The sequence below is a fragment of the Polyodon spathula genome, chromosome 5 (genome assembly GCF_017654505.1).
Source record: "Polyodon spathula isolate WHYD16114869_AA chromosome 5, ASM1765450v1, whole genome shotgun sequence".
Lineage (NCBI taxonomy): Eukaryota > Metazoa > Chordata > Actinopteri > Acipenseriformes > Polyodontidae > Polyodon > Polyodon spathula.
This window is the reverse complement of record NC_054538.1, coordinates 52,121,281-52,138,321: the sequence shown is the minus strand read 5'-3', so window position 1 is coordinate 52,138,321 and position 17,041 is coordinate 52,121,281. Positions and strand designations below refer to the sequence as shown.

Sequence of the window (17,041 nt, the reverse complement as noted above, 5' to 3'; positions counted from 1 at the left end):
GATTCAGTCCTGTTTTTTTTTTTTTTCTGTAGCTATAACCCATAAGTGAAAACCCATGGGTTAAATGACCATATCTGGGAAAAATTTCTGGATACCGGTACAATGTATTAAGTTATATATAGGCCAACTGCAGCTGAAGCATTACCTGTGTTTACTTTGCGGATTGTGAACGTTATATGCAAAAATGACACTGTAATCAACCTGAATTCCTGGTAATTACTATAAATTTATATTCACTATATATTACAACATTTACTATATATTTTTAGCATTTTTTTTTTGCATTGTTTTACATTAATATAGTGACTCACTTTAGAAATACTATGCAATAAGATACAACATGATGATGTTCTTTAAAAAATTGCTTTTGAATTTTGTCTACATTTTTATTGTTCTGTTTAGAGTCCAAGGAGATCCAAACAGCATATTGCTGTCTAAGAACACAAATGCTTGGAATCTTGTTCAGCAATGCCATCAGTAATAATGGTAAAAGCCAATGGCACAATCAATTTAATATATTTAGTATGAACCAATTCATTCTGGAAATCTATTGCAGTAGAGTTCTATGGTACCACCAGCGGTCCAGATAAGCTGCGTACCTGCCATTTTTATGCTTGAAAAAATCCAAAATGTGCACTAAATTTAAATTCTCTCAGTGTTAAAACTAGAGGGTAAATTATTACCAGACCCAAAACAAGCAAGGTAAAGACCCTTAAGCAAGGTAGTCGAGTAAATGCATAATAAACACATGGGCTGCTATATTTCTATGCAAAATGACCACTGTACATTTTTATAGTACACGGTAGACCTGTGTGCTTAAAACACCAGGGTCAGGAGAGAGAGAGCTACAGCTGACAATAAGACAAGAAACTTGTCTGCTCAGTTAATTGGGAAAACTAATGCAGGCCTTTTCTGGGAACAGAATATGGATCTCCAGCTGGGTGATAGGAGCCATAAACAATAACAATCAATTGCAATCAAGTGGCATTACAATAAACAGCCATGAAGCTTAATCAGCACATTTTTATTATCTTACCTTCTTCGGTTTTGTGTTTTCTTTGCTGCATGCTTCTGCCAGATTATACATAGCACAACCTTTTTATTAGCTAATCTGGCCATTGATGTATTTACTATTGTTTTCAACTGTTGTATAGACACACTGTATGACTTAGTGTTTTCATAGGAACACTTTACCTGTCATCTTTTTTGTTGAATAAAGGATGTGTTAACAAGGTCTTTTTTGATGTTATCAATCTCAACTCAATTTTTTTTTTTTTTTCATTGAATAAATCATTGTCATATCCAGGTTGCTTTACCAGGTGTAAAGTAAAATGCTAGAGGAAAGCACCGTAGAAACGTTGAATATTTATTTTCTAGAGAGAAAATTATAAACTATCATTGATAGTGGTGATTTTTGCTATACAAGGAGTGAATCTACAGTGTTCTGACAGAAAACAAATGCTTAATCAAATGTATGGTAAGTCTTGAAAATAAACAATATACAGTAAAAATATAAACAATGACTAATGATTAATTAATCCATACTAAAGCATAAATAGTATGACGAGAGTATGATAAAGCATAGGGGAGGGGAAAAGTTGGCAAAACATGCAGAAATGCAGATCTACAGCACTGCAGAAACACTACAATTTAATCACAAAACACTTTAATAAGAAAATCAAATCAAGGAATAAATGTGTACTGTGATAAAGTTGAAGTCAAAAGCCAAATTTGTATATAATGGCCTACATTCCTGTTAGATACTTGTCACAAATACTGTATTTACTTGATGTATATATGGGTTTGTAACCAATATATTCAGTGTAGGAGTGTGAAAGTTCAAAGTAAGTATTGCTTACTCATAATCTAACCATCATAGTACAGATGACTGTAATAAAGAATGTAAGTTCTGCAGTACCTTCTGAAATAATCATATCAAAATTGTTGTCAAAATTGACTTGACTCTATATTTTCTCACTGTTATATTTAAAACCTTAAATGCTATCTTAGAGTTTAAGATGTGGTTGTGATGTCAACTATTTCCATATAGGGCCCTTCGTTAGATCACCATTGTCAGAAAGACCAGAGCTAACGTCTCTGATTTCTTAATCAATAGTATGGACCACTAAAACCTAAGCCTTGCGTGGCGACATCACAGGCCCGGAAGTAGACGGGACACAGATTGATGAGTGAAGTGGTGATGTGCAGATTTAATAATAAACAAACAAAACACAGAGACACCAAAATAAACAGCACGATGGCCAAAAGAAACAAAACAGTGAACACAAACCCCAAAACAAGTATCATGCTGGTGCAGAACCAGCCCACGTAGCATTTATTTTCTTTCTGTCTAACCCCGACACAGCCTGCACATGAACTAATTGTGCATTACCAGTGCCCACATACTAATATATTCCACCACCCTCCTGGTCCTGGTCATGGGCGTACATTTAACCCCTCTTGTGACCCCTGGGCTTCTGTGAGGAGATGCCTGTTTAACCCTCTTTCATCCCCCTAAGCCAGAGTGACTTTTCTCCACTCTGGGCATTTCTATAGAGGGTTGTCCCAATACTGGCAGTGGCACTGGGCCCTTCAGTGGTGGCGACACAGGCAGTGGCCATGCTGGCAGTAGTGCTGGGCACTCCAGCAGTGGTGAGTCTGGCAGTAGCTCAGGGCACTCCGGCAGTGGCGATGCTGGCAGTGGCAAGGCTGGCCACGGGACTCCAGTAGCAATTTGGGCTTTGGAAACAGCAACGGCTCCTCCCCCTTTTGCACTGGAGATGGCAACATCTCCTCCCCTTCTTGCACTCGGGATGACAACAGCCGCTTTCCCTTTGGCTCTGGGGATAGTGGAAATTCTCCCTCTGCTTGCCTCTGGGAATGGTCGGCCCTCTTTCTTCCTCTTTCAAACAGGTCTTTCCTCCTTCTCAGGAATTCAGGCAGGTAGTTCCTCCTGATATTGGAGGGGGCAGCATACCAGCGAGTGCCAGGACTCCACCCAGGTGAGGCACCAACCTTGGTCCTTGACGTAGCTGAGGAAGTTGTCTAATCCACCGTCCCAGGTGGCTTGGGAGGCAGAGGGGTCTGTCTCTGGCTTTCCGGCATATGCCATCACAAAGCAGGAGTCTTTATATGGGCACATTTTCTGGTGCCCAAAGTCCAGGCAGGTCTCGTAAATTGTAAGTCCCTTCAGCTTTCCTCCAGCTCTGCTCCTGCTCCCACTCCTCTGCTAGTTTGTCCATTTTTTTTGTTTTAATTTAACTGCAGTCCTGCTCTGGGTCACAAGGGGATCTTCTCACTTCTGACTCCACATGTGCTGGGGTAGCATCATAGACTAAGATGTTACCAGCAGGAAATAGAAATAGAGATAGAAAGCTGCAGTTTTAAAGCATTGTTGCACACTTTATTAAACAAACAGGAACACAAAATAAACATGGCACAAGGGCCAAAATAAAAGGTTCAAACAAAACAAAGTTTTGTCAAGTTTGCAAAATGGTACAAAATCACAGCTCTCCCACTCGCTCCCAAACTCCTACTAAACTCCACCAACAAACAAGGATTTTGCTTCCTTTTATACATACGAACACTCCCTGGTTAGCATCATTTACCTGCTTGGGATATTGCCACACCTGCAGTTGTTAGCAGGGCCAGATTTAACCCCATCCCTGCCAACCTTACATTCCCACACACACTATTTACAGCAGCAGTGCTTCTGCCCTGCCACAGTCATATAAAAAATACAAATAAAACAGTGAATGAAGAGATCTCTAAACCCCTCAGACTGTATTCTTATTTTTTCCTATTTGGTCAAAGAAGCTTGCCTGGGCTACTTCCAGGAGATAACAGTTGTTAATAAAGAATTACTTGGCACGGCCTTCAGTTATAGCAGAAAGTTGTGTGAGGTTACGTCACAAACAGGATTTTCACTGCGGAATTCTTGTAAGCATAAAGTACAGCTTTAGGACATGTTTATTGTTATGCTAGATTGGTTATATTATTATGGATCATATTTGATTGCTTCATTAACTTTGTGATTGTATGTTTGTTGCTGCTGCCATTAAAAAAATATGTTATTTGTTAATTGATTGCTGTGATCTACCTGTGTGTCTAATTGAAATGTGATCTGTTTTATGTTTCCTTTTGTTCACCTGAAATGAATAATGACTGTTTAAGGATTATGTATTTACCTTTCTTATCGATGCTCTGAATAAGACCTATGGGTCGAAATGTGTTAGTTATGTTTGTTGTGAAGTTTTAAAGATGAAATAAAAGTGGCTATCCACTGGAGGATATATATATATATATATATATATATATATATATATATATATATATATATATATATATATATATATAAACGTTATGTTAAACCCATTTTTTACTTAAACTGGGAGGCTTAAACCCCATTTTTTGTACTTAAATAAGTTTGACCTCATTAAATGGATTTACACAAAAATGTATATGTTTGGTCTCGTGGGTGAGATCTGTTGACATGGCACATTTCGTACTGCTGAGACGTGTCAATTCCAAGACTCCAAACTGTGATTTCCATTTTTTTTGTAATCGGTACCCAGCTTGTAATTTTGGTCTGAAATGTTCAGGCTACAAAAAGGACTGGCCCAGAATAGTGCCTTTCACTGGTTTGATGAAAAAATATGAATCCGTTCCTGAGTTATAAGGATTTTAAATTTGGGGTTCTGAGCATGTGCAGTACAGCTCTTCAAATTAAGGCCACTACACATTAGACAATGTGATTATTTTTTATCAGGCGACAAGATACTTTGGCAGCGACATGACCATACACACCTGAAGCGACACAGATGCGATAGATTTGAAAACTGCCAGATCTATAAAACTATACAAAATTGTTATTGATGTTATTTCAATATATATAGCAATACATCATACATACCAGGCTTATCCAGTTCCTTAGAAATTGACTCCTATATATTATCTTTCATCTCTGTGTTTTTATAATTACAATGATCTTTGTATAAAGCTCTGGGTATTATTCCACGGCAAGTATTATTTTTTCCTCTATCATTTTGGATACTGCTTCACCCTGGAGGACACAGTGCATTGAAGCTGTTCTTCAATTACTCAATTCCCTAAACCCTATTTTGCATTGCCCCCGTGTCGCCTGTGGTATGAATGATATTTATGAAAAGTATACAGTAGGTTGTTTTAATTTGTCAAATTGCTGCGCATTTCCATTTGTCGTATCAGGTCTGGTGTGTAGCCGATTTTAGATGCTTGATCATGAAATAAGAACTGGCCTTGCAAAAAAAGATTCTTTGTCATGAGGGTCCAATCTTTTTTCGTGCGAAATAATCTTTGTTCGTGAGATAGTTTTCTTTTCCATTTTAAAAAACAAAACAAAATGCCTTAAAATCATGATCTTTAGGAAACCAGGAAATTTTTCTATATATTTGGGACTCTGTAAAACTGACTCTGACATTATCTTTCCATCTTTTTTTCATCACTCGTCTCAAAATATAATTCTTCTCACGAACAAAGAATTTCTTCTGTTCTGAGAAGGATCTTTTGTACTCGCAAAAAAATAATTTTGACTTTGACTGGGCAGGAGTCCGAGTCATTTTCCATCTCATTTAATCGCTCATCTCTTGGCCCCTGTGCATGTAAGGGAGAAATTAAAAGTTGGGCCCAAGTTTGTGGTAAACAGGGAGTTGGGGGAGGGGTGGGAGGTGTTAAAAAAAAATACTCCACTGGACTTACAATGAGATAGGAGTTGCAATGATGTTGTTGTGTTTGACTGGATAAGCATGCTGGTCAACATTCAAAGTTTAAATTTATTCATGTGCTTCAGTATATGATACACTATACAACCTCTTTGCATTTATCTATTTCCAGTTCACTTCAGCAGGCACCATCGGTAATGACAATTGTGTTTGAAACTGGGTTATCTTGTGTTCTGTGTTTGTGTGTGTGTATATAAAGATTAACTCATTTTATATCACCTCGCATAATATCATGCCCTGTTTATTATCACAATTTTTCAAAAACCACTCGCCATGCACGATAGGTTCTTTAAGAAATTACCTTTCTTAATATCATCTCACAAACCCGCTTATTGTCATGTTTTGTGCAGCCTGTCAAATGCTGCATGGCCGGGCTTCACTAAGTAACCACAGGATAGAATTACTTTACAACGCAATTAACAATCAATAATCACCTCGGCTGATAAACTGACATTTAGTGTCAAATGCTGCATCGGCAGTCTTCACAGGATACAGTTCAGTTACAAAACACCAAAGTCACCAATTTTCTTTTTTTTAAACATACTGTGACAGGGTCTTCCTCGAGTCACACGTGTGGGTCGCCGCTGTTCAAGCATACAGAGAGACTGAGGTGGTGTTGAAACGACAGCACAGGCGCTCGGGATTTATTAACAACAAACAGAAAACGAAAGTAAAATAAAGGCGGTCATGTGACGTTACCAGCGATGGTAACGCACTGAGGACAAATACAGCAAACTGTACAAAAAGTGCAAAATAAAACACAATACCCCCAACTATAACTCAAAAGGTGCCGTGAAAACGGCAGGCCTTGCAGCAGCCCCGAGCAATCTCCCGCGGATGTTTTTAAACTGACGGACACTCGGTCGAGACCCGCCCACGTGCTGATTGAGGACCAGCACAGCCAATCACTTGCTGCCCTTCCCTCAACCAAGCATAGCAGGCAGCAAGTCTCAATCGAGCGCCCGTCTGTAAACAATAATACAATCAAACTAATCAAGTCCCAAAACATCACAAAATAAACCCATTCCCACATATAAACCACACCAACACCAATTTACCACTGTGCAGGGCAATCACACTGCCACACATACTTATTCACAAAAAAAAAACCCACCAAGTGCAATGTCTAATTGATAGCTCTCATCAGTTGACATCAGTTTATATTGTAAACCACTTTATATCCATGGCCTTTTCTTTTTTAGTGATTTTCACATCCTTGTAATTTTTAGCTATGAAGGACAAATTGTGTAGTATACAATACCTTGTACAACTTATAGCCATTTCAGTTGAACAGACATAGTGACATTAGCTAAAATGAATGGCATGTCAATAAAATGGGGGGTTTACTGGATACACAAGGCCCTAACAAGACCAAAACAATTCCAGGTTTTACATTCAGTAAATACATTTAAGTAAATTAGAAATCAGTTGCAGTGCAACACAAGGTTGTCTGTTTACCATACTGCAGTAGTGATACAAGTTTCTTCTTCTATCAGTGCTACAGTAGTGAGAAGCTCCATCCGACCCCCCCAGTATTACCTGAAATTTACCCTAAAAACTGCAGAATTAATTTTTATTTTTACAAACTCAGATTAATTCCAGGGAAATTTAATATAAAACAAAGGTCCTTCAATATACCTTATTTAATGGATCAGAAGTTGAACGTACATCCACTGACCTGTACATTGGAATTTAATTGGATACAGCATGTGAAAGCATCCTATCATGTACAGCCACTTACAACCAATCACATGAGAGTTGATCTCACTGCAAAAACATAAGGAAACAGGATACAAGTATGACAATGAAAGTAACAGTTTTGCAAAGCAAAGCAGATCATAAAGTAAATATGATCAGAGCAAAGGTCATACATAATTAAATATCATAAATACTTGTTTTCAGGTGTTCTAATATTACTAACAGAAAATATTGTTTCTAAAGCGTGAAACATATACAAGCTGACAACACGATCTAAAAACATGTAGCATAATAACCCCAAATATCAACTCTCATGAGGTAATGTTAAGGTCATTCATAGAAAGTCCACCTAGCTATCTTGTTAGTCCAGGCAGTTTAGTTTTCATCTCTTGAACCAAATTGCACGTGATGACATTTTTTTTCTTTATCTTGTTTTCATTCTTACACTGTTTACCAAGTGTATTTGGGAAATTCTGCTTTTATTTTGCTTGTATTTAAGTTCACAATTTTTATAAATTCATGGGCATTTTATTGTGCGGCACCTTGGGACACTTTAGTGTGAAAGGCACTAAATTTAAATAAAAGTATCGGGTGACACTAACATGAGACTTAAAATAATATTCTAAAGCAGGTCACAGTTGTGGACTTTTCACTATGTATAGAGGAGGATAGGAACGTTGTGTTACAATACTCAATTATTTAACAAACACACACACAAAAAAAACACTTACCAGTGTAAATTTGATTGTTACTTTTGCAGTTTTTACATATTTTTTCACATGTTCATACAATGCATTTACTGTGGTTTACCATGGTTTGTTGTGTTTTTTAAAATAATTTTTCATAACTAAGGACGTTATAATATATGGATACGTTATGGGGTTAAATCTGTCACTGCTAGCAGTTACAGGTGTGGCCCTTCCCCAATTAGGTACTTGAGTGCTAACTGGGGATGCCATTGTTTGGTGAAGGGAGGTTGTGTACTGTTTTGTAACTTTGTAATGAAGGCCCAGCCTACAAGTGTTTTGTTTGAATCTTTTATTTTTTCCCATGTGCCATATTTATTTTGTTAAAGTGTGCTTTGTGAGTAAAACTTAGGTTTTCTGTCTCTGTGTCTTTCTTGCCGGTAACCAGCCTGGGCCCTGTTGCTACCCTGTCACACTTGTATAATCAGGATTACAGGGTGTGTATTTTTATATGTAATTAATTAAAAGGGAAAAATAATCACTAGTTTAGGCTTCATGGCAGAAGCATGAGGTTTTTTTTTTTTTTTTTTTTTTTTTAAATACCTGAAAATCACCTTAATTAAGTGGGTTCCTTGCAAGATTGTTGTTACTTTTCTTAAATTCTAGCACTTGATACAGCAATTTAAAACATAAATGGCTGATTCCACACACTCTGATTAGCCCTATTCGCAGCACAAATCTTGGCACTACTGCTTAGTTTCACAGACCCTAAATAGCATTAGTCTTGAACTACCTAATGTTGCTTTAGGTAAGGTAGTCCAAGATTAGTGTTAACTGGGGTCATGGAACCAGCTGCAAGATGTCCAAATGCTACATGAAGTAATATCAGGTTTTCTTTCCTGTGGCTATTAATTAATTGAATTTGAGATATTGCCATGAAACATCATTGTCACCTTACTTTGATTTCAGTTAAATGTAGTAAATAAAATAAATATATAACTTATAGGAACCTATTTTGAAACTAGTGCAAGGCACATAGTGTGCTTTAATTATTGATCATTTGCTTTTGTTTTCAGCTCTGAAACCATTGCAGAGTTCAAGTTACTTATACAATGTTACAGCTAACTTGAAATATGCAACTGGTAAAGCTGAAAACAATTTAAAGATCTAATTAAGCAAATTATCAGTTCAATTAAGGGTCTAATTAAACAATTGAGAGCTCAGTTATTATGAAAACCTGCAGACATGTTGTGTCCTCAGGAGCGGTTTGGGAACGACTGCTCTAGGCCATTCCTTTCTAGTTGTAAATCAGTGCTGGAAATCTAATAATAAAAATATGTAAACGTAGACGTGGTTTTTTTTCAATTGTGCTATATATATATATATATATATATATATATATATATATATATATATATATATATATATATATATAACCTGCAGACATGTTGTGTCCTCAGGAGCGGTTTGGGAACGACTGCTCTAGGCCATTCCTTTCTAGTTGTAAATCAGTGCTGGAAATCTAATAATAAAAATATGTAAACGTAGACGTGGTTTTTTTTCAATTGTGCTATATATATTTCTTTTTTCGATATGGACGGAACACGATAAGGGTACGATATAGACTGTTATATATAAGGTATAAACCACAACGGGCCGTGTGTATCCCATGAAATATAAGCATGTCTGGGTGATGATAAGGCCCAAGATGTAAGCCAAGGGCCTTTAACGACCACAGAAGTGGTATATATCATCGGAAACACATAGCCCATAGTGGTTTATACCACTTATAAAACTGCTACCTGTCATTTGGGGGGAGAAAAAAATTAAAATAATTAAAACACATTTTAAATTAAGACAAAACTAGAAACTTTTATTGTGTATACATCTGCAGTTTAATGTAATCCCAAGTGTAATGTAATTTAATTAAATGTATTGTTCACTTATTAAAAATAAATTGCACATGTCCGTTTATTGTGAATATCTGCATCAAAAGTGGCATCTCACTAGAAACTAGAGGGCTGAGCACAAGCTGGTGATTGGTGGAGTTTCAAGTGACACTGAAGAAGGCAGGGCAACTACTGCGATGGAGGCTGTTGTCAGACACCCTTGCGTCCAAGTCGTGCCAGATTAAGTTGAAGATCAAACCAGACTTTACACACCAATCTGACCGCGGTGTCAGGGGACAGTACCTCAGTTTCCTGCAGATGCTTAAAATCCAGGCCGGTAATTCAGGGGGTCATGTCTGGCCTCGTCGTTACCTGCTTTTCTAAGAGTTTTCATGACTGTCACTGTCAGCAGAGATGTTAAAACTTCTACTGTTAAAATATCTATTTACTGTTCAGCTCAGCATTATAAAACCTGAGACTGAAAACTGGTCCCCAGTTGAACTTGTTGCACTGGCAAAAAATTCCCTTAATATTGTGGTTTGGACTTTATTTCCTTAAAATGAATGGCATATTTTTTTTTTTTCTTTCAGCCAGTCTTTTAGTACATTAACAGCATGTGCTGTAGTGTTTTGGGGTTTTTTTTTTAGTGTTTTTTTCAATGTTCCTCATCTACTGTTATGTGTCTACTCTTGACAGTTGCTGGTGCACTTATTTTATTTGTAATTTTTTTTTCAGGTGGACTGCTGTCTTCACTCAGGAAGTTGGTGTTGTACCAGTTATCTGGAGTTTCATCTCCAAATATATTAAAGGAAATGGTTAAATGCCACTTATTTTTGCTCTAGGTGGCGCTATCCCACTCTGACACCAAATGTGGCAGGCTGGCGAGTGGATAGAGGCCCAGAGACAGTCTGTAGTTCAAAAAAATTACTATTTTATTATAAATAAACACAAATGAAAGGGCACAAGGGCCAAAATAAAAGGATTTAAACACAAATAAAGCAAGACAAAAAGCAAAAATAACAATTTCCAGGCTGGACAATGCCTTCACTGGATTCAAACATACAAACAAAACACCAACCTGCTTCCTCAGCTCCCTCTCCCTAAATGAGAAGCAGAGGCCTCCTTTTATGTCAGGTGGCTGGGTGTTGATTGATCGTTAATTAAACTAATCATCTAATCAACCCCAGCCACCTGAACATAATGAACCCAGGCAGTTAGCAGAATTTAACCCCATCCCTGCCAATTTCTAAAGGGCAGAGCTGTGCTCTGCCACATTTTCTTTATCTATTATTTTGCATTTGTATCTCTTCGACATTTAACCTCTTCTTGGAATGTTCACTTGCTGTTGTAATAATGGAAAAACATTTTGGAATTGGTTTTAGCCCTCTTAGCAATGTTCATTTCTATCTCTCTCTCTTGGCCTTCCTAACTTCCTTTTTGACTTGCATTTTCAGTTCCGAGTACTCTTTCTGCTTTGTTTTTGGTCCCTTTTAAACTCCCTGAAGCACATTCAGCAGCAGTACTTACCCCAGACACTGTTTGAAATGCCATTGAAATTGATTCAACTTGCAAATGAATATTGTAAGAGGATCGCACTTCATTATTTCAAACAGTGCCAATTTGCAACCTATTTAAAATCTAGCTCTAAGGCTTTGTGTACCCATTTTTTTAATTTATTACATTAATTTCGTAATTATATTGTCGTTTAAAATTAATAATAAATAGGGCTTGAATTTGGCATTTTTTTTTATTTTGGAGGTGTTTTTTCATTGTTTTATTATTATTTGACAAAATTGGTTACGTTTGGTTATTAAAAATAAACACCACACAAAAATGCATCAATTTTCAGTCTCAATCCTACTGTGATGAACCCGGGATGTTGTGGCAACCTCATCTGATGCTGCCTCACTTCTATGGAAATGTTCCACCAAACATCTTGCTGCTCCAACAGCTCGGTCACTAGTAGCTTTCAGATAATTATTCACTACTAATTGAATTGTGTGCTCTGTACAGCTGATGTTTGCCCAGCTGAACTTGTCCTTCAGTTTTCTGGCTGCAGCTTGTCACAAACTAATACACAAATAAAAGGTACTTGTAATTCAAATTTGTTAAGCACTTCTTCAATCCAGGTCACAATGTTTTCAATTGTGTGTCTTTCTGCAAGAGGTTTTGTGGCAAGATTTATGGTCTTTAATTGTTATTCTTTAGTGATGAAATGTGCTGTCACTGACATGTATGTTTCAATTGCTAGGCTGGTCTTTCATCTGTTCATTTACTTTCTTATATTTAATGATGCAGATTTTAAGTCCAATTTTTTTAACATATATATTTTTAATAATAATAAATGACCAGATGAACAAACATCATAAATTAAAATGTTTTATTTTGATAAGAAAGTATTACTTGCGTTTCGGCTTGTGTTTCATTCATTAAAGCGAATGGCTGCTTTGTTTATAGGTATTCAAGCAGAATGAGGAATAGTGATAAAAAGAGCATGTGTGATAGAGAGAAATGTTGTAAATCTCCCTCCCAACCAGAAAGAGCGCTGTGTAAGGATGGTGGTATGCTGCCTCCTAGATGGACCACCTTGATGGTAGGTGGAAACCAGAAAGTGACCATATTAGGGGGAGCGTGTAGATGCAAGTACCCGGAACGACTCCATTGCAATCAGTTGTGGGAGGTGTCTGCAGGGAGGAGTTTGTGAGTAAAAAGGGGAAGCAGCTACATCAGTATGTTACCTTGTGCTGAGAATGTAACCACTAGCTTGAGTGTTTTGTTTATTTTGTTACGGGCTGTTTTCTTTTGTGTTCATAGAGGACGAGTAAGGAGCCAGGGACTGCAGCCACAGAGCCAGCCCACATAAACAGAGCATTACAACACCAGCACCCCCCTGCAGATTGAAGAGCACACTTTCATGCACGGGAATGTGGATTGGGGGTTATTAAATACTATTATTTGTTTTTGTTTTTGGTCTGCAAGCCAGCCGTGTTCCCCCATCGATACCTTTGCAGGTAGGGGGATAGTTCTTTTTGTGTTCTGTCAATAAACACAGACCTGCTAATTGAGCAGTTCATAAAGGTGCTGGGACCAGACGTGCAGAACTGGGTCAGCTGCCATCGTCCCACCAGGCTGAATGCAGCAGTCAGATTGGCTGAAGGGTTTGAGGATGCACCTCTTACCCCTCCAGTGGTTGCCATTCCTGCTCCTGCCTCCAACAAGCCACAATTGGCTGGACCACCACAGCGCTTCATCCACACTACCCATGGACCAACACTGCAACGTCACCACATGGGCGGCCTCCCTCCAGCACAATGGAGATCAAGGGTGACCTGCAGTCGAGTAAGAGCAGAGCACCCCTTCCACCTGCAGTGGAACACGCAAGCTCTGTGGGTGCCCTTTCGCCCCACCTGTTACCAGTGACAGGAGGTCAGCCACCTTCGCCAGAAATTGCCCGTCCACAATGGAATATGACGTGACCGCCCATTATGTCCTGATAGCACCAGGTAAGTTCAGGGGTAATGATTGGGAGGGGCCTTGCATTGTTAATGTACAAGATAACAAGGACTACCCTCTCACTAAATTAGATTTGACGATTGGATGTCATACCCACCGCGTAATCGTGGCTGTGGCTGAAAAGTTGCCATATCCAGTCATTTTAGGTCAAGACTGGATACATTTTGATAGCATGATTAATAAAGACTCTGGGAGCAGCGGGGGAAGCTATTGGGAATATCTTTCCACTGCGCACTGATTTGTTCCATTCCCTATTTCACCTGACAAAAACTAAAAGAGAGTGAAGAGTTGAAAAATGAGAAGGAACGAAACAAGGCTGGGGTTTGGTGGGGGAAACCTCGGAATCTGTCAAATGTAAGGGAAAGGGGATCGGGACTCAGTGTGACCTGCGGGGGCGGGTTACTGAGGGCCCAGTGCTAAAGATACTTTAGCTCCATTCGATATCCTGAAATTCTGGGACCGAGATGTGGACCTAGCGTTGGAACAAAAGAATGATCCTTCACTGGCACACATCTGGGGGCAGGTTCGGTCTATTGAGGGGAAGGATGTAGATGATAACCGGCCGTTTACATATTCTCACCACATTATTGTCGGGCACTTACTATATAGAGTATCCCAAGCTACGAGCACAAGTCAGATTATAACAAAATTACTCGTTCCCCAGTCTTTTTGACGTGAGATCATGCAGTTGACTTACGATATTCAGGCCATTTAGGTAGTGATAAGACTCGGGAACGAATATTGGCTCAGTTTTATTTGATGGGAAGTTCTTGTGAGGTGAATGGCAGCAAGTAGCTCCGGGGCGGGTTCGCCCAGCCCCGCTGGTCCCACTGCCCCTGATCTCAATTACCTTTGAACACATTACTATGGGCATAGTGGGTCTATTGAATCAGTCTGACTCTGGTTATACGCACATTTTGGTAGCGGTGGACTACACTACTAGACATCTAGAGGCAGTACCATTGAGATCCACTAGCGCTGCAGCAATTGCTCAAGAGTTAGTGCAGATTATAGTGAGAGTAGGGATTCCAAAAGAAATCCTCACCGATCACAGAACGAACTTTATGTCACAGTGTTTGAAGGAATTATATAAATTATTGCAAATTAAGTTCATTTGAACCTCTGTTTATCATTCGCAGACAGATGGATTGGTGGAACATTCTAATCATACTTTAAAACAGATGCCGAAGCGGTTTATCAACCAAGAGCAGAAACATTGGGTGAAACTCCTCCCCTACCTGATGTTTGCTGTGAGAGAGGTGCCTCAGAGCGCGATCGGGTTCTCTCCCTTTGAGCTGCTGTATGGGGGACAACCATGGGGTATCCTCAAAAGAAGGCTGGGAGGAGCAAACAAAAACTTCTAAAAATATAGTCAAGTATGTAATTATGTTAAGAGACCGTCTAGCATTAGTTGGTCGTTTGGCACAGGAAAATGTAAAACTCTCAGCATCGCCAGGAGCAACAGTACAACTGTAACAGGGAGCAGGTTCGCTGGTTCCTGCACAAGTGTGTGTGTGTCTGTGATTTAAATCAGCTGCGACGTGCAGCCGGAGATGCTGCACAGAGCTCAAAAAAACGTTGCGCAACAACTTCCCAGGTTTTGTTCATATATGCAGCATTGTCTGTAACAAAAGCAATAATTTCATCAAAAGGAATTTTGTATTTCTGAACTGTTTCCACCACTGATTGACTCACAGTTTTAATGTTTACCATCTCCAAACAAGCACACTCTATTAAAAAAGACTTCAATTCCAAACTCCGTTCCCACTGTCGTTGATGTAAGCCTTTAAATGCTTAACTGCTCAATTACAACACATTTCATTGGCTGAGCTACACCGCTACACGTGCCTGCTACACCATGCTATGCAGCTGTGTTTTTAGCACATCACATGCTTTTTTTTTTTTTTTTGTGTGTAAAATTTTACACTTATGGGAATTTTCATGAAGTCACGGACATCTCTTAAAATCACAGAATCCGTGACCTCCGTGACCTCCGTGACACAATCGTAGCCTTACTAGTAATATAAGTAATACCAGTAATAGGACTGCTAAGCAAATACTGCTATGTAATAAACAGTTTGAGCAAATTTGAATTCTGCATTTCAAGGCCAAAAACACTTTAACTTATGTTTCTTTTACTTCCAAAAGTCTAACTGGAAAAAATAACTTGTATGTAAATAGAGTAAATTTGACCTAAGAAATGTAACAATAAAAATGTTTTAAATTAAACGCATAAATAGGGCAAAACTATCCATACTGCCTCATAAATATTTAAAGTAAGTATAGTTACTGTAACTGTTCAGACATTGGGTCTTATTTCAAAGCAAGTAGAAAGGCATTTTTTCTATGGGCATAACAATTATTTTAACTACAGTATTCATAATAATTTAACTGGGGATCACTAAAGCAGGTTGTCTGTAGTGTTTTCCAAAAGCACATTCGTCACTTTAAAAAAGGAGCACCTGATAAGATCTTAGCAACTAAACACCCTCATACTTTTACTGTAATGAAAATATATTCCAAAATGTACTGTAATATGTCATTTTTGGAAAAAAAATAAGTCATACATTCTTGTTTATTGTATACTTTCTGTAAAATGACTTAACAGGTGCTTCACCCACTTATGTTAAGAACAGGTTTCGAGCAGCATGACTATTCTGTGATGCATAGATGCAAACGATATCTTACAATGGGACCCACAGTTAGAAGTACCAGCAGGCCCTATTACAGATGCTTTGTGTCTGCATTGTACTGTGGCTGCCTTAAACAAAGAACTCTATTCAGAAAGTATTACTGTACTTCATGTCAGCAGACAGACGTGGGAGGAACTCCTGCAATTAGAAGGATGTGGTTAATATTTAATATTTAAAAAAAAAAAATACTTTCACATTTTAGCTGAAGTAAACTGGTCATTGTGAGATCTTTAGTTTGTAGTATTTGATCAGGCCTACTCAACCAAATTTGATCCCTATCATCCAGACAAGGAGAAAAAAATGACTTTGACTTTTTACTGACAAGAAATTACTCTTCCAACCTAGTACATGGCAATTTGGAATAATGATCCAGTCAAGTGATATTTTTTAATGTATTTTCTATTGGATCATTATCATTTTCTAATTACTGCAACAAAAATTGCAATACAATACTTAGTATTGAGATTTTTTTTTTCTGAATCTTGTTCTCAAAGATATGGGGCCCTGTGGCAAAGTGGTTGATAGTGTACAGGTGCAGGTGATTAAAGAACAGACAATTGTAATCCAGGTGAAAAGGTTTGTTTTATTTTCTTTTAAGTCCATGCCCTGATGGCAAAATAAACAGTAAATAATAATGTGTGTATTACTTACATTTATAATCCCTGGGCTGGTCCCAAAATAGTCCCATTCTTGTATCCCCACATTAAACACAAAACACATACACAAGTCCAGTTAGTGCATGAATTAGTGATTGTGGTGCAATACAGCTTTACAGTGGTACAAGTGAATTGCTGTTCTGGGTT

General features: G+C 38.2%; 1 long non-coding RNA gene across 1 annotated transcript in view; it reads left to right on the top strand.

The window, feature by feature from the left end:
• The window catches only part of LOC121316046, a 102,353-nt gene extending 87,089 nt beyond the window's left edge, over nt 1-15,264 (top strand). Inside the window, exons 4-5 of the long non-coding RNA XR_005950355.1 lie at nt 12,847-13,535; nt 14,685-15,264. This is a non-coding gene — a long non-coding RNA (uncharacterized LOC121316046). The remainder of the gene's footprint in view (nt 1-12,846; nt 13,536-14,684) is intronic.
• The last annotated feature ends 1,777 nt before the right edge of the window (nt 15,265-17,041 follow it).